The 18,980-nt window shown below is 35.9% G+C and overlaps 1 protein-coding gene across 2 annotated transcripts in view; it reads left to right on the forward strand.

The window, feature by feature from the left end:
- CFAP299 (cilia and flagella associated protein 299) overlaps positions 1–18,980 on the forward strand; it is a 744,166-nt gene that overhangs the window by 457,541 nt on the left and 267,645 nt on the right. The gene's annotated exons all lie outside the window — the stretch shown is intronic.

An 18,980-nucleotide genomic window follows, 5' to 3' on the forward strand; every position in this document is an offset into this window, starting at 1 on the left:
ACATTATTCTGAGTGAAAGAAGTAAATCAGAAAAAACTAAAACTATATGATTCCATACATAGATTGGACATAAAAACAAGACTCAGAGACATGGACAAGAGTGTGATGGTTATAGGGGAAGGGGTGAAAGAAGAGGGAGGGGGTGGGGGGATGGGAGGGGTACAAAGAAAACTAGATAGAAGGTGACAGAAGACAATTTGACTTTGGGTGAGGGGTATGCAACATAATCAAATGTCAAAATAACCTGGAGATATTTTCTCTGAACATATGTATCCTGATTTATCAATGTCACCCCATTGAAATTAATTTTTTTTTTAAATTACTATTTGTCTTACCTCAGATATATTTTGATCTCTCTACAAATCCTGGCAATACTTAGGTCAGTTTGCTGCTGTTAATAACAGATCAAGCAATATTTTCCACAAGAAGTTGTGTTTTGTCTTTTATGGTGGCATAAACATTTTTATTTTGTTTCTGATATAGAAATGTCATACCTTTTAACATTCTGAAGGTTGTTGAAAGACCAAAATGAGTCTAGTGTACTGTTAAATAAATATATTCCATTGTTTATCAATTCAGTTAACATAATGGGCAAGGGTGTTTTAGATATATAAAAATTGGCTTCAAATATAGAAAATACACATTTTTCCCTTGAATGCATGTTCTCTTTAAATATTGGCTATGTGAGTACCACAGAAACTCTTTATAGCATTACTGTTGGGGAAACCAATGTGTTTCAAGTGTGAAAAGAGTGAGTTAGGTGTGCTCACTTGTATTTTGCATTGGCATGGATCAGTGCCATGTGTACATAGTCTATGAAGGTGCTTGCCCTCTGGGTGACAGATTGCAAATTGCAGATTGCCTTCCTGCTTGGGAGGGGCCGTTGTTTGCTATAATTTGCTGGAGAAAAGGTTTTTCCCCCACCTGTTTTGCTGGGGAGTCCAGAGAGTGAGTCTGGTGAGTCTGGAGTGCTGAGGGGCTTAGGGACTCTGCTAAGGCTTGTAGGGGCCTATGAGTCCAGTAAGACCAGAAATGGAATAAATGAAAATGGTCTTCCCTACTTGTTTGCTCATCTGCCATTACGAGATATTAATAAATTGAATAGCTACCATTTTCTGGCTCCACAATTCCTTTACCATCTGCCTGAATCCAATGAGAACCTGCATGGCCATAGCGGTGGTCACTGGCCTTACAATTACTATTTATAATTTGATGATTTTAAGATTTGCATTTATGATCCACATTTTGTTGATGAGGATTTCAAACTAAAGGTCACAATGCTAATGTATGCAGAACTATGTTTAAAAGTCAAGTCCAGCCCTGGCCGGTTGGCTCAGCGGTAGAGCGTCGGTCTGGCGGGCAGGGGACCCGGGTTCCATTCCCGGCCAGGGCACATAGGAGAAGCGCCCATTTGCTTCTCCACTCCCCCCTTCTTCTTCTCTGTCTCTCTCTTCCCCTCCCTGCAGCCAAGGCTCCATTGGAGCAAAGATGGCCCTGGCGCTGGGGATGGCTCCTTGGCCTCTGCCCCAGGCGCTAGAGTGGCTCTGGTCGCGGCAGAGCGACGCCCCCTCCATCGTCCCCTGGTGGGCAGAGTGTTGCCCCTGGTGGGCGTGCCGGGTGGATCCCGGTCAGGCGCATGCGGGAGTCTGTCTGACTGTCTCTCCCCGTTTCCAGCTTCAGAAAAATACAAAAAAAAAAAAAAAAGTCAAGTCCAGTGTTGTTTCCATTTAACTTCCTTCAATTTTTACCCTTTTTAATGGCCATCATGACATAGCAAATCTTTAGTGTAAGCAATTGTTATTTTTCTGGGAACCTGATTTAATTTTCATTGTGTCAAAATCTGAAAGTCACTCTGCTATGTGTAACTCTACTAGGATGGTGTTCATAGACTGAAAGAATTCAGAAATAATAACCTATAATGTTATAAAGCTTCAAACAAAAACAAGAAAGAGGACATACTTTTCCTTGAAAAATAAGAATGGAGTAAGAAATTTTGATGATGGCTGTGTTAACAATCCCTTTAAAACTTTAAAGCACTACATAAAAACATGTAACTTCCTCCCAATGACTCTGTGAGAGAAACAAAACACAACATTTTTACTTTGCAGATGGAGAAATGAACCTTAGAAAGCTTAAAGATCTAAGTCTGACAGCAAGTGAATGTTACCTAAGATATGCTCTAAGTTAATTTAGACTTCAACAGAGTTCACTGATAACATGTGCAGACTTGCCTACCCCAAGCAAAGACAACCAGAACAGGATCACATTACTCTGCTTTACCCCAAAACATTCACTCTCAACACACAAGCTTATATCTTGTTCTTCTACTAACAAGCTCAATTATTTTGCTCAAGTTATATCTTTTTTAGCCACTTTCTTTATTGCAACAGAAGTGATCATCCTTCCACATTAAAGTTTGTGCCATTGAGTGAAATTACATAACAAACCACTTAGCTCTCAGCCTAGTACATAAGCTAGTTCACTACAGTAGTTGAACCTGTATATAGTCAGTGCATAGCTATGGGTTAAGGAGTCCTAGCTGGTTCCAAAATAATGCCAGTCCTGAATGTCTCTGAGGCTCTGCAATAATTATCTGTAATAGAAAGTCCCCTTCCCCCCAAAAAAGGAAAAGGAAGGTTGCCCAGGGGATGCAAATAACATTTTTTTAATCTATCAAAACCTTTGAAAGTTTGTTTTCATGTTCTCTTGTGTCTACTTCAGACCGCGATTCTAGACCTATCTCTTGTCCTAAATTTAACTTTACACATTTATTAGGGAATTTATTCATTTACTTAGTAATTATTTATGGAGTTCCAATGTTGTGCTGATCTGCTTGGTACTGAGGGTACCACAACAAATAAGATAGACATGTCTCCTCTTTATATGGAGTTTGCTGTATATTGAAAAGAAACAGAATTTAAAATATCTATGAAGAAATAACTAATATTCTAATAGAAGAGATTGGGTTTAAGCATAGGACTGCAGAGGAGTCTAGTATAAAGGGAATGGCCTCACTGAGGAATTGAACATGTTTAAGCAGAAAAATGAAGGATGGGTTGAGTTAGCCTTTTTTAAATAAGAGAAGAGAACCAGAACGTCTGGCAATAATTTTCTCCTCTGTAGTTCCAGCTTCTCCCATGACATTTGAAATATACAAACTCATATTTGAAAGCTTTGTTGTGACCACTGAGCATTACTGGAAATAAACTCAGGTCAGCAGAAATAACATATGACTACTACTCTTTCTTTTCAACTACTGGTAGACAAAACATTTGAATTTTCCTAAAATGCATCCTGGAAATGCCTTTAAGTTATTGTGTCTCAGGGTCTATGTTTAAAAAAAAATTTAGATGTCTAGTTTTACATGAATTAATAGTAATCAAAATGATTACCTTATATCCAGTGCCTGCTATGTATCAAAACAGATTTTGCATTCATTGATTTTGTTCTTGTCAATAGCGTCATAAAGTTGGTATTTCCACATGTATAAGATGCACCCTTTTTCAAAAAATTTAGGGTCTAAAAACTAGGTGTGTCTTATACAGTGGTTGTGGCATTTCAAAAGGCATAGATGGAACTGAGGATGAAGCAATATATGAAGATAGTGATTCATCATCAGACACAGATGAGGACAAGCTAATGGATGGGAGTTTTGACAGTGATGAAGAGTTGTATGAATTTTATGATGGATAAAACTTGAGTTCAATAACTTTTATAATACATTTTTTTCAAATTTCAGGCCCCAAAATTACGTGTGTCTTATACATGGGGAAATATGGTATTTATTTATTTTTAGTGAGCGTGAGAGAAAAAGAGGGACAGACAGATAGGAAGAGAGAGAGATGAGAAGCATCAGCTCATAGTTATGATACCTTAATTGTTTGTTGATTTCTTTCTCATATGTGCCTTGACTGGGGAACTCCAGGTGAGCCAGAAACCCCTTGCTCAAGCCAGTGACCCCACACTCAAGCCACTGGGTTTTGAACATGGGTCCTCAGCATCCCAGGGCAATGCTCTACCTACTATGCCACCACCTGGTCAGGCTAAAGTTGGTATTTTTATCATCATTTGGAACAAAAACAAATTAAGCTGGACTTAGCTTACTTCTCATTTGATACTAATAATCATGAAGTTTTATTTTTATAAAATATGCATCTGTGTGCTAGTTGAATGAACCATTGACTTTCCCCATTTTACAAATTTCTTTCCATTATTAATCACTGTAATTTTCACCATTTTAAGTTTTATAATTATAATTGTATATTGACTTCTTTATTTTTTATAGTTGGTAGTAATAATACCCTAATAATTATTGAAGCCAGAGTTTTTTGTAACTCAAGGAAAGATAGAGTTGTGAAGATGACACACGATATTATTATTAGTAATCATCAGGACAATTTTTCTGGATAGGCTTGATAATAATTTGACTGACACTATCTGACAGCAATGAATCTTTGGAACATTGTACCTGAAAATATAAAAACAAAACTAGAAGAAATTCTAGCAAAACTTAATATGGGAATAACATAAAAGAGTGTGTGTTTCCTCTGGCAAAGGAAACCAAGTATTCAACCTGGTTTCTGTGGCACCCATGTTATACTTACTACATTTTTGGTAAATTGAAGAATATACAGATATACAAAATATAAGTCTTCAATAAGGAATGTGCTTATAACAGTTATTTTCATGTTCATCAATGTGAACACATATGAGCCGTGTCTCTGTTTAATATTTTGGAATAGTTGTCAAAAGTAAACAATTAAAAATAGGGAGATTTTAGGAAATTTATTGGAAGCCAAAGAGGAGGTTTGCAAGTATTAAAGATGAAGACAAAAAAATAAAAATAATGTTTAGAAACAGATTATTATTTTAAAAATCAAGCATCTATTAAGTGACATAGAAAGCATCAGTATGTTTCCTAAAGTAAAAATATTACCCCAAAAATACTCTTCAGTAATAAAGTAATAAAATTAGAAATTATTGGCAAAAATAAAGACCATAAAGGTCCTTTCGTCTGTAAATCAAACAAAATTTTCTACTAACTCTTAGATGAAAAGAGTAAATTAAACTGGAATAACAGAATTTTAAAACAATAATAATAATAAAAATACTACTTATCAAGACCAATGGCATATATTTAAAGTGTAATTAGAAGAAAATTCAAAGCACTAAATATTTTTTATCAACAAAATATAAAAGTTAACAAATTAAGACCCTGCTGCTGCTGTCTTAGTGCCTAGGTGGAGAAGTGGGAGGAGAGGCAGTGAAGGAGACACCTGCCCAGATGGTTTAGAAATAGCTAAGAGATTTTCACTTCTGAGTAAGGTGGAGTAACAGGGACAAGACTTTTCTCCTTCATACAACAAAAGAAATGGAAAAAATACGTAAAAGAGCAGTTGTCCTAAGATTGGATATCAAGAAACAAGACACACAGTTCTTTGAAAGATTTGAAGTAAGGCTGTGGCCAGTTGGCTCAGTGGTAGAGCATTGGCCTAGTGTGTGGATGTCCAGGGTTTGACAGTCCAGGAATGTCCAGGTCACACTGAAGTGCCATCTGCTTCTCCATTCCTCCCCCTCTCGCTTCTCTCTCTCTCTCTCTTTCTCTCTCTCTCCTCCTCCTTCTCTTCCTCCTCCTCCTCCTTTTCCTCCTCCTGTAGCCATGGCTCTATTGGAGCAAGTTGGCCCCAGGTGCTGAGGATGGTTCCATAGCCTCCGCCTCAGGTGCTGAAAAATGGCTCCAGTTGCAACAGAACAAGGACCCCGCATGGACAGAGCATTGCCCCCTAGGCGGCTTGCCTGGGTAGATCCTGGTTGAGGTGCATGCAGGAGTCTGTCTTCCCTGCCTTCCCTTCTCTCACTAAATTAAAAAAAAAGATTTGAAGTAAATGAGATTAATCATGAAATTTACAAAAATTATTGCTTAGAGAAAGTGCTTAGGTAGCAGTGGAGGGAAGAGCCCAGAAGTCTCCATAACTTGAGGTGATTAAGCTAATAGTCTGGGGAGGCCAAGGCAGATATGGATAGTAGACTGGAGGAGAGCAAGTCACACAGGAAGACAACATAACATCTAAGATACAGAAAGTGTCTACTCAAGCTTCAAGCTGGGTATAAGTAATACATGTAACAAGTTATCTGAAATTGGGGGAATAAATTACCTAAGAAGATAAGAAGGAGCTTTCTTTAAAGCCAATGCCAAGCCACTTGCTTGAGTGAAAAAAAATATTCACAATTCACTGATAGCATGTTGAGTACTCAGAGGGATTTTCCCTCTGTAGTGAGCAACATTAACCCTAGACTAAGTACTGATCTGGTTCCACCTAACAAACCTTAAAAGTAAGAAGTGAGGTAGATAAAACAAGTTTCAAGTTATGACCACTTTTTAGGATGAAGTTTAAATAATATTTATAAGAATACAAAAAATATTCAGCACCCAAAAAGGTAAATCTACAAGGTCTGACATTTAACAGCAATTACAAAAATACAAAGAAATAGAAAGATACTACACATAATTGATTCTATTGAATGAGAAGAAAAATCAACAACAACAACAAAAAAACTAACTCAGAATTAGTACAGGTGATAGAACCAATGGGCAATGTTATTAAAATAATTATTAGAACTGTATTTCATATGTTCAAGAAATTAGAGGAAAGACTAAACATGTTAAGTAGAGAGTTGGAAGTTATTTTTTAAACTACCTAAAATGAACTAGTGATAAAACTGCAGTGTTTGGGCTGGCCTCTGGTGACACAGTGGATCCAGTGCTGACCTGGAATGCTGAGGTCGCCGATTTGAAACCTTGGGCTTGCCTGGTCAAGGCACATATGGAAGTTGATGCTTCCTGCTCGTCCCCTCCTTCTCTCTCCTTTCTCTCTCTCTCTCTCTCAAATAAATAAATAAAATCTTTTAAAATATTGCAGTATTTGAAAACAAAAATAAACTAAATAGAATAATACCAGATTAGTAATTGATAAAAAATATTAGTGAATTTGAAGAGTTAACAATAGAATCTGTCAAAAATTAAATACAGGGAAAAAAAGAATGAAAAAATATACAGCAACTCTGTAAGCTGAGGGATAATTTCAAAAGGCCTAATACATTTTTAATTTGAACTTAAAAAAGAGATAATACAGGAAAATATGAGCAGAAATAATGGCTAAAATATTCCAAATTATGCTGAATTTATAAATTCAGACTCAAGAAACTCAATTAACTCCAAGTGAAAAGGCATAAAGAAAATTACATCAAAGCACCTCAAAATCAAATTCCTTAAAATAAATGATAGAAAATCTTAAAAGCAGTGGGAAGTGGGAGAGGAGAGAGAAGTTGCAGTATTTATAGAGAAACAAAGATGAGTCAGACAGTATATTTTCGGTAGGAAACAATAAAAGTAGAAAGACACTGGAGAAACAACTTTAAAGTTCTGAAAGAAAAAACTGTCAACCTAGAATTTTTTACCCAACAAAACTGTCATTCAAGACACTAAGGCAAAATAAAGACTTTTTTAATAGACAAGCTGGAGTAATTCATCAACAGCAAACCTGTACTACAAGTAATGTTAAAAGAAGTTATTCAATCACAAGGAAAATTATATCAGGAAGCTGGATCTGCACAAAGGAATAAAAAAATATCATAAATGATATGTTGATAAGTTGAAAAAAACATAGAAACATCTTTAAAGTATAATAAACTGTTAATGCAAAAATAATGATAAACTATGAATATTCTAGCACATCTAGAAGCAAAATCAATAAAAGGAAAATTGATAAATTGTACTTTATAAAAAATAGGAATGTTTGTTTTTCACATGATGCTCCCTGTAGAATAAAAAAGCAAGCAACAAGTGAGAGAAAATACTTTCAGTGTGTATATCTGGTAAAATGGTTGTATCAGAATATATAAAGAACACTTAAACCTCAATGATTAGAAAATGAACAGTGGAATAAAAGAGCAAGCAAACAATTTGAACAGACATTTTATTAAAGAAAATATATGGATGACAAATGAATACTTGAAAAAACATTATATATCACTAGTCTCCTTAGGGAAATGCACAATAAAACCACAGTGAGATACCACTCCATACCTATTAATCTGTCTAAAATAAACAACACTGACCATACCACCTGTTGGCAAGGATGTAGAAGAATTGGAACTCATATTCTGCTTGTGGGAATGTGATATAGTATAATCATCTTGGAGAACTTTTTGACAGTTTCATACACCCACCATATATGACTTAGCCATTTTAGTTTGTTATGAGAGAGCTATCCCCATACAAAAACTTGAATAGAAATGGTAATTGGAGCATGATTCATAGCATCCCCACACTAGAAACAACTCAAATATCCATTAAAAAGCTGAGAGATAATGAAGTAGTGGTACAGACATACAAAAGAACACTATTGAACAAAAAAGACATGAACTACTGATACATGGATAGATCCAAAATGATTATGCTGAGTGAAAGAGCTTTGATAAAAGAGTCCAAATATGATTCCATTTATAAAAATTTCTAAGTATGCAAGGTATTCTGTAGTGAAAGAGAGCAGATCTATAATTGTCTCATGATAAGGGGTTAGGGAAAGGTGGAAAGATGGTTACAGAAGATAACAAGAAAACTCCTCTGGATAATGTGCATGTTCATGATCCATATTGTTGGGATGGCTTTATAGTTTTTACACAGGAAAAAAATAGTACATTTTAAATATGTACATGTCTTAATGTATATTGATACCTATTTAAAATATAAAAATAAAATGGATTAAACACCCACATCAAAAATACTAAATTAAAAAATAAATAAAGGTAGCTCAGAGGAGGAATTATTATATATAAAAGTAGAAATCAATGAGGTAGACAACTAATAATTCAAAATCCTGTTCTTATAAAAAAGTTAGCAAAATAGACAAACCACCAGCTAATTTTATAAAGAGAAAGGGGAGGAGCAGTAAAAGTGTACAAAATAAGAGATGAGAAGCGGTAAATAACCATTAACACATTAACATCTCTTTGCATAACTGTTGGTCAAATAAATTTATAAATATGATTATTTGTTTGCTCATTTATAGTTTGCATTGGGTGTGGGGGACAGGCTGTAAGTAAGCAGGGTTGTTATAGCCTACCCTTTTAATACTAAGATCTTTTCAAAACTAAGCTTTTCCCCACACCCTTGACTGTTGCATGATGTGGGGTGGTGCACTTTCATGAGGAATCCCATTATGCCTCAGATAAGTGACTTTGTATCAAAGACTTCCTTGTTTGTATATTGGATTAAAGATTTTGATTTCTACACTATAAAATGGGGCAGAGAAGTCCACGTTGGAGGAGAGCAGAGAAAGGCCACGTGGAAGAGAGGAGAAGCAGCCAAGATGGCGGAGTGCTGAAGGAGAAGCCAGTTTGTGCAGAGTTTGTGCAGAGAGAAGGAGATGGGGAACAGAGGTGAATAAGGCTGGTGAGATAGAAATCTTTGATTCTAGGAAACTTGGATAAGTCAGTGGCTTTGGGAGCCCTGAATGGAAAGGGAAGTGTTTTCCCACTGTGTGTATTTCTTGCCCGCCAAGTGCAAGCTATGATTAAAGGTAATAGCCCACCAGTTCTTGGCTCCATTGTTTCATTACCATCTGTCCAAATCAAATTCGAACCTGGATGGGCCAGGTGGCTGTGATGGTGGCTGTAGCTTCTGGCTTTACAATAACAAATTCCAAATATTTTAACTGTTCAATCTTTGTTTCCTTGGGTTCATTCTTTCTTAGACTCAACAGCAACTGCAATGACTGTTTAGAAGTTAGACTTGTAGTGGATAGGAATATTTTACCATTAACATTGTTTAGAATTGTTAGCTCATGATAGAGATAAATGGCAAATACTTTTGCTTGGTTTTATTATTTTTAAATTGTTTACACATGAAGCACCTCTTTCTTGCCTGCATTCTTGATCTACAACTGCATCCAATTACTTTCTGAATATTTCCTACTGAATATTTTATTTTTATTATTTTTCTAATTCCCTAAAGTTTTGCCATATTCTCTGAATGTTTCTTTTTAATATCTTGAGTGAACCACTTTCTCTTAACTCTCTGAAGATATTGCTTTTACGTATTTTGAGGTTTTCATTTTGCTCTCTTCATTGACTATGTTTTCTCTGAGTCTCCTTTTCTGTTTGGCGCTTTTTTTTTTTTTATACCATCTTTATTTTGTGTTAGAAACTTCCCTCCCATGTCTAAAGATCCCTGGTGTATTTGTACTTATGAGAAAGCATTAAAAAGCCATTTGGATGTTCTCTATTCCTGTGGCTAACTTTTCCAAAGATGCAGAGGTAGATCTCACCATGGAGGTATTGAGTGGAGAAGCAACTTATTAGTCAGGGGATCCCTCCCTCCAACTCAGATTCTTTCTCTAGAGTTCAATTTCACCAGCAAGGACTTCTCTTATCTTCTGCGGATAATGCAGATAGAAAGGTGGCAAACAGAGACTTTATGGCCCATTTGAGAGCTAAGTAGACAAAGAGTCTTCTCAGACTTTCTTCCAGTTCATTGACTTGTTCAATCAGTCAAATGTAACCAGAAGCTGGGACTCTTCCTCTGTGACACAGAAGAATAGCATTAAAATTTATATATATTAAAGCTGCCCGTAATTTTCAAGTATTTTAGTGGGTTGTTTGTTTTTTGCCTTAGGTGGTCACAAATAGTTGGTAAATTTAACTATGTGTTAGAGAGAAGAAAATGTCTCTTAAAAAGCTCCAAATATATTTTTAAAATTTATTTATACTGTACTTATTTTAAATATACTTATATCAACAATAAAACAAATATTTTTATACAATCTGTGTTCAAAGTTGAATAAGTAACCATAAAATAATGAGAATCAAAAGGGAAGGAAAAAAAAAATGTATTGAGAAGAGATTAAACTTTTTTTTTTCCACACTTCACTGGTGCTGAAATGTGTTATGAGCTATCTTTCTTTGTAATGCTTTTGGCATTTCACATTCATAGCAGATCAACACTGGCATATGTTCTTTTCCTGATTTTCCATTTCTTCACTAACTTAAACATTGTGGGGACTGGCTATATTACTCACCAGTGATGGAATAAAGTAATTGACTTGAAATGGATTTAAATTAAATCTGATATTTCAAAGATATGAACCATGTTTTTACAGTATTACCACAGCACCCAGGAGGTATTATATAATCCAGTTGTATGTGTGTCAGTCAAAGGAATTGTAAAATCTGTATTTTCTGGTTTTGTTCACTGTTTTTGTTAAAAATGGCGCTGCCCATCACCCAGGTGATAATATTAATGCCCTTCTTGCTTGAGAAGGGGCTTGGTTATACTAATATATGTTAGGGGAGGGCTTTCAGGCCAAAAGGTTTTAAAAGGAGGAGCTAGGAGGCCATTTGAGGGGGAGTGACCATGTTCTTGTAGAGAGGAAGAGCCCATTTTGTAGCAGGGCAGGGAAGCCACGTGGAGGAGGCAGTCAAAATGGTGGAATGGTGAAGGAAAAGCCAGTTTGTGCAGGAGAATGAGATGGAGAACAGAGGTGAATAAGACTGGTGAGCTAGAAGCCTTTGATTTTAGGAAAATTAGGATGAGTCAGTGGCTTTGGGAGCTCTGAATGGAAAGGGAAGTGATTCCTGCTGTGTGTATTTTCTTGCCTGCCTGGTGAGAGCTAGGATTAAAAGAAAATGGACCACCAGTTTTTGGCTCTGTTGATTCTTTACCATCTGTCCGAATCAAATGTGAACCTGCATTGGCCAGGTAGCTGTGATGGTGGCTGTGACCACTGGCCCTACAATGCGGGTGTGTGTTTATCAGGTGGACTTTTCCAACTAGGAATACTTTTCATGATTGTATTGTTTTTCTATTGGTTCAGTAATTTAGCTCATAAGAAAATTTCAAGTTTTTTTCTTTCTGCACCCACCTCAGACTTCTAGCAAAAATAAAGTAAAAAATAAATTTGAAAAGTAGATCATTATGTATTGTCAAATTTATGATAAACTATTCTCATAAACTACCAAATTAAGGAAATTCATTTTAAGATGTTTCCCAAGTACCTGGTGTTGTTAGATTTGGAACAGAAACCTTAAGCCTTGATTCTGCATTCCTAGGCTTCCACTGACAAGCAAAATAATTTTAGAAATGGTCTAGAAAACAGATGTGAACTGTTTGGTAAAATGTTAGTGAATTTCTTGTACCATTTTTAAGTGATAGCAATATTAATAAACCTGTAAATAGAATTTTATTTCAGTCTAAGTAAAGCTCAAATCAATTTTGCATTTAATGTATAATAAAAAAACAATTTCTATGCCTAAAGCCACAAAAATCTGAGATTTCCCTTCAGAATATATTACAATTTAAAAACTAATAGCAATAAAAGAATTCCAGTTGGTTTTGGAAAGTAAACTGTTCTTGATATTTCCATATTCAAATTTCAGTAAGTTATTTTCAAACTTATATTATTTGTTGTATAACAGTAACATTTTTTTCTATTTCCCTCTAGTTTCACAACTATAGATTATTCTTTAATCATAGAGCTTTTTCATTAATGCAAAGTCCACAAAACATTGGCATATTGGCATAGTACTTTATTACAAGGAGTAATAAACTAAAAAAATATTGTAGAAAAATAACAGATAGTAGATTGAAAAATATTACTATGGATTCTATTCTCTACTTTAAAAAAAATAAAACTTTTCCCAGTAGAACAATTTATTTAGTGATTTTTTTTCATTTTCTTTTGACCTTAGGTTTCTGAATATTCAGAACTACATTCTTTATTTACCCTTTCCTATGATCCTTTCTTTTGAACATATTTTCTTCTACATTCCCCATTGAACAACTAAACTATTACACTGGGAACAACCCAAACCCTTCCTTCTTTCATACCCTCTACAGTCAATCACTCAGTTTCATGCATTTTGCTTTTTAAAAATCTCTCGATTCCATTCTCTGTTTGTGTTCTCTGCCCCTATCTTAGTTCCTGCAAGAGTTCCACAAATCCATTGTTCTCAATGTGCTCTCTTTAAAATGCAGTCCCCTTTAGAGGTTACACATAGCCCACAGCATACAGCTAAACTCTCTAGTGTGAGAGCCTAAGCCTGTCTTTCCTACCTGTCCATTGTTTTTCTTTGGCCTTTACACAAATGATATAACTCTAAAAGATGCAGATTATACCAAAGATGCAGTGTTTAAAAACTACCTCCAACCAGCATACAACCAACTCCATTTTTCCTGTAATAAAGACAAGTGAGTTTAATGAAGACAAAGTTTCTTAGATTAAAATGCTTGCAGGTTGCTGTTGCTGCATCTTAATCCTAAATAAATGTCTGTAGATTTGGGTGCTGCCAGAAAGCTTTCACGGAGTTTTAGCCATCTGCACAATTGAAGCCACCAGTTTGGTCTCACAGAGCAATAGAAAAGGTTGTATGTGAAAGCAATGAAAAGTTACACCAATCCTAGCTTAAACACTTTTCCTCACTGATTCCATAGCCTCAGCAATGCCACCTTAAGTCATATCTGGAAGTAAACTCACTGTTTGTAGTAGGCAGCCTCTTAGATGTCTCTCAGTGATCTTTGCCCTGATATTTTTATGTACCTACACAATCTTCTCCCCTTGAGGGGGCTGGACTTTGTGACTCACAGCAAAAAGAATAGAGCAGAAATGATAGTATCTCACTCTTAAATTTGGGTTACAAAAAGGCTGTGGCTTCCATCTGGGGCACTTTCTATTAAATCTATGTTGGTCAAATAAGTTTGTATAATATGATTTTTATGTTTACTCACTTAGAGTTTGCATTGGGGGCTGGGCAGCGCCAGGTATACATGATCTGTGAAATTGCAAGTTACCTTCATGCTTGGGAAGGGCCACTGTTTTGGTAATTATTACTGGAGGAGAGGTTTTTGCACCAGAAAGTTTTGAAAAGAGAAGAGAGCTGAAGGAGGAGAGGCAGAGAGACAGAAGCCATGTTTACAGAGTGAGAGCAGAGAGAATGCAGGGTGCTGTGGAAGAAGCCATGTGCAGAGAAAGAAAAGGTGTGCAGATGGGGAACCAGAGCGGAGGGGCTTTTGCGAGCTCCGCTGAGACTAGTAGGGCCTTGATTCTAGGAGGAACTGGAGAAGATTCACCTGGTTGTGGAACCAGATAATGGGTTAGGGCTTTGTGAGCTCTGAATGTATGAAGAGGGAAGTGTTTTCCCTATGTGTTTGTTCATCGGCTGGTGCGAGACTGTAATAAAGGATGACGCACCATTTTTTGGCTCCATTGTTTCTTTACCTTCTGCTCAAATCTAATGAGAACCTGCATGTGAATGGCCACTACAGTGGCAACTACTGGCTCTACAATCTCTTACTCTGAGGGACACAAGCTGACATGTGAGCCACCCTGGGGAGAGGCCTACTTGGATGAGCTTTGAAGCTGACCTTTTGGTCATAGTCAAGCCTCGAAATGACTGCAGTCCTGCCCAAAAGCTTGACAACAACCTTAGGAGAGACCCTGATTCACAGGCACCCAATTAAGCTAGACCCTGTTAGGCAAATGAGTTTGTAAAATTTCTATTTTTTGAGTTTGCTCACTTTTATTGTTACAAAATTGCACTGAGCAGCCAGGTGTGTGTCCTTGTCCTTAGAGCAGGGCAATTGATTGCAAATTGCAGATTGCATTACTGCTTGGGAGGGGCTATTGTTTTGCTAATGTTTACTGGAGGAGGGGTCTTTGTGGCCCATCTAGTTTTGCAGGGCGAGCAGAGGGAATGCAGAGTGCTGAAGAAGACGCTAGTTGTGCAAAGAAAGAGAAGGTGTGCAGATGGGGAATCAGAGCTGAGGGCCTTTGGGAGCCCTACTGAGGCTTGTGGAGGCCTTTGATCTAGGAGGAACCAGAGAAGATTCCCCTGGTTGTGGAACTGGAGAATGCATCAGGGCTTTGGGAGCTCTGAATGAAAGGGAAGTTTTTTCCCTGTCTGTTTGCTCATTGGCTGGTGCCAGACTTTAATAAAGGAATGGCCCACCAATTTTAGGCTCCACTGTTTCTTTACCTTCTATCCGAATTCAATGAGAACCTGCATGGCCACAATGGCAGGGGCACTTGGCCTTACAGACCTGGATTGTTGATTCACAGGAACTGGAAAATAATAAATATTTGTTGTTTTATGTTGCTAAATTTTAGGGGTAATTTGGGCAATAGATAACTAGCAGATTGCTCTTGACATCTGTCATGCCTCCATGCAATGAAATGCATTAACTGTCATTTGCTAATTGCACCACTAAAATATTGCCCTACTTTAGAAATTCATACACACTAACAGGTTGTTTCATTCCTCCAGGCTTTTGTACATGCCTTCTTCTTCCTAGCCTGCACTTCTGCTCCACTTGTTCTTCAGTCTTACTCTCAGATTTTCTGAGATGGTAACCTTCAATAGCACTTCTGTGTTACTTCTGTCTTTGTACCTACTGCTCAGAATCTATGGTAATGATTCAAGGGATACGCTGATTTACAAATGTGTAGCTTAATTCTATGTGCCTGTTTTCTCTGTGTGTATGTTTAAATATGACACCTACTTTTCCTCTTGAAAAATATAAAGAAGAATGTTTATATTTTTTGTGAAAGCAGGAAGTGCCTGGTTTATTTTATTTTATTTTTTAACTCTTGAAAGCTTTAAAATGCAAACTAAATCACGCTTTGAAACAGGTGCAAGGTAGTTCCAAATTGCTAAAATCAACTGTTAACTTAGAATTTGTGTGTAAACAAAAACAGCCACAGTAAAATCACCAGATCTTCTGCATTTTATAAACACCCTACAGCAATTTCCCTTGAAACCTCTACTGACAATAAAAAGGAAGGCATGCTTGAGGAAATGCACAATAATGGCTTGTAAAATAACTTTCCAATTACAAGGAGTCAAGCATTCTGGTTTCTATCAGGGCCCGGTGGCCATTACCAGGCATTAATGGGTGCAGGTGCAGTTGTTTCGTCACATGTTTTTGTTTTCATTTAATCCCCTTATCACTGGCTGTTCCCAGTGCCCACTCTGTCTGTTTGCACTCATTGTCTCACTCAGCTTGCACTGCCATGGCAAGCTCAATTTACCAATGGAAAGAAAAAATTCCTTGATTTCAGCATGATCAAATAGTGAGTGACCTTGCATTCTTAAGTTCATTGGCCTAAAACTATGGGAGCCTTTGGCTGAGTTGACTTTCATCAGCTATTCATGTTTTTTTTTCCCTCATAATGTCATGATTATTACTTGCTCACGTTGAGGTATTGAGTTAAGGGAAAAAAATCCCTGACTTATAAAATTCTCACCAACCTCAGTATGACCTTTGCAGATTTATTTTTATAATTTGTAATTTTTAATTTATCAGTTTGCCATGTGTTTGGGATGATATAACCCCTAATTGCTTCATTACTTCCATAACCTTCTTTCGCTAGTAGAGGCCATGTTTCCTCAAAAATACTGTGCAAAGATTTTCCTGCATTAAAAAAAGATCAAAAACAAAATTGTGTGTTTTGAGTGTAGATGCTCTAAGCAGGAAAATGTCCAATGTGATTGGAAATGTGCCAGAAAGCATGGACTATTTGAAAGGAATGATTTCAGTTTCATTACTTTCTTTAATAAATCTTGATGTTTACTTGGAGAAAAGTCAGAGATACTTTTGGAGTTTGCTTTAAGAATCACACGCCTTGAACTACGAGTTCTGCACCGTTTCCAGATGCACAGAGTGATCTCTTGCCTCTTCTTCCATTATACATTAACCTTGGTTCCTCCGCTTTCTAATAATGAAGAATTTTTGACTGAAAAGACAGAAAACAGTGAGATCATATAAGAGGGTTCATTAGAAAATGCATTTGAGTTTTCATCTACTTAGCCAAAAAAGGAAATAAACAGCAACTGGAGAAAAATATATTTCAAACCATTATAATCTTTAATTCTTACTGTTCTAGTATGCTTCTCTTCTTTCCCTATGAATTCCTCTTCTAACTTCAAGATCAACCAGTCTCCTGGAGGAAAGTCTCTGACACCCTTTCCTGGATCCCCACCCTGATCACATTACATTATTATTTTCTATTTACTTTTCTGTGTCTCTCTAGACCTTGAGCTCATTCCTCTCTGTATTCCTTGTGTTATATAATAGATTCTCAAGAAATGATTTGAGAAAACAAAGAACTGCCATATAAATTTTTCATCATCTGCCAAGAGCCTGACAACAATTTTAGCATTGTTTTCTAATTCCTTATGAGTTATAAGCCTTATTGAAGTGTTTGATTTAAGTTAAATACTTCAAAAATCCCAGGCCTGTACCTGTACAATGCCAAGTCAGTATTAGTTGGGCTCACATCACCAATGTGGCTATGGTTGCGTATAATCTTTCTATGACTCTAATTTGAGACGGTAATATAATAAATTCTGCATGTAATAATTGTAAAGTCCACACAAATCTACCAGCCTGAACTATAACTGAAAATCTATGAATGAGTGTTAGATATAAATTCAAACTTATAAAGGCATACAAATAAACTTTTAAAAATATATACTACTAAGTTACTCGTTGGATGTATGCCAGTTTTAATGAACTGCTAATATTGTCTCAGCTTGATATAGGGCATTAAACAGGGAATAAAATAAGAAGTATATAGAGTTCCTATAGAAGAAATAGGCATTTTCTAATGGAAAGCATTACATTTATTTATTATTTTCTTATTCATTCAAGAAATAATTATTGAGTTTCTAAAAAGTATCAGGGTATTCTAGAACTAGGCTGTAGCCAGAGATAAAACAAATTCCCCACCCCATGAAGTGAAACTTTAGTGGTGAAGGCAGACTATAAATAAATCTATCACAGACTGATTGTAGAGAAACATACACACACAGATAGATAGATGATAGATAGATAGATAGATAGATAGATAGATAGATAGATAGATAGAATAATGTCAGCCTTTGATAAGTGCTATGAAAAAACAAAGGGTCAGAGAATAAGTGGGCTGTTTTGGTAGGTGGTAAGGGGAGACTTCTTTATCAAAATGATGATATCAAGATCTGAAAACATTTTCTATAAATGAGATCATTTTAAAGGCTATCTAACTTTAAATAAGAGTGAGATGTGGGAGACCAGCTGTGGATGTCCAAGGAAGCCAAAAAATATCATTTTTAAGTCAATATGACATGAAGAAAGCCTTAATAATGTTCTGTGTTTAAAGCTTGAAATGACAAACTTATTTCAGAAACAGAGGCTATGTTATATGTTATGGGAAATGTGACTCAATTTGACAACTTAATTGTCTTGATCTTTCATGTATGAAAATGTGTTTCAGATATATACATAGATAGTACTATTTATGAAATAAAATTAGGTATTTTGAAAAAAAAATTCTCCTAGAAAGTGTAAAGTCAGTTGACTTGGTTGCATCTAACTAGTTTTATAGTTGACCCAAACTGATTGTGTAGCTTATCAAGTTTAATTTTTATCTTACATGATATCAAAAGTTATATAAGCATATGTGTGCCTGTTTACACACAGTGAATTTAAGTTATATAATAATGTGTTTCATTCATAGAAACTTTCAGTCTACTATTAAACATTATTTTGTTAGTGATTGTTAAACTATCCAGGTTTCCTAGAAATGTATGGTCAACTAATTCATGAACAGCGAACATTAAGGTATTATTTTTATTTCTAAAATAACTTGGGTTTAAGTCATCAGATTTTTTTTTCAAGTTTTAGTAGCTGGTGATGTTTTCAGATAAGAAATAATCTGTTATCTTTTCCAACAGATAAGAGTTAGATTTGAGAGAACATGATGTTATGCCTAAAACTGAATTAAACAGTTTCACTCCCACTTAGTGAAATTTTAATTTAAAAAACACAAGGAAATAGTGTTTTTTTTGAAAGCATATATCTAGATAGGTTAACAATTTTAATTTCTTTCTTGTGCCAGAGGTCTAAATTTTTGCCCAAAAGATCATAAAAATAACTATTAAATATG

The sequence above is a fragment of the Saccopteryx leptura genome, chromosome 5 (assembly GCF_036850995.1).
Source record: "Saccopteryx leptura isolate mSacLep1 chromosome 5, mSacLep1_pri_phased_curated, whole genome shotgun sequence".
Lineage (NCBI taxonomy): Eukaryota > Metazoa > Chordata > Mammalia > Chiroptera > Emballonuridae > Saccopteryx > Saccopteryx leptura.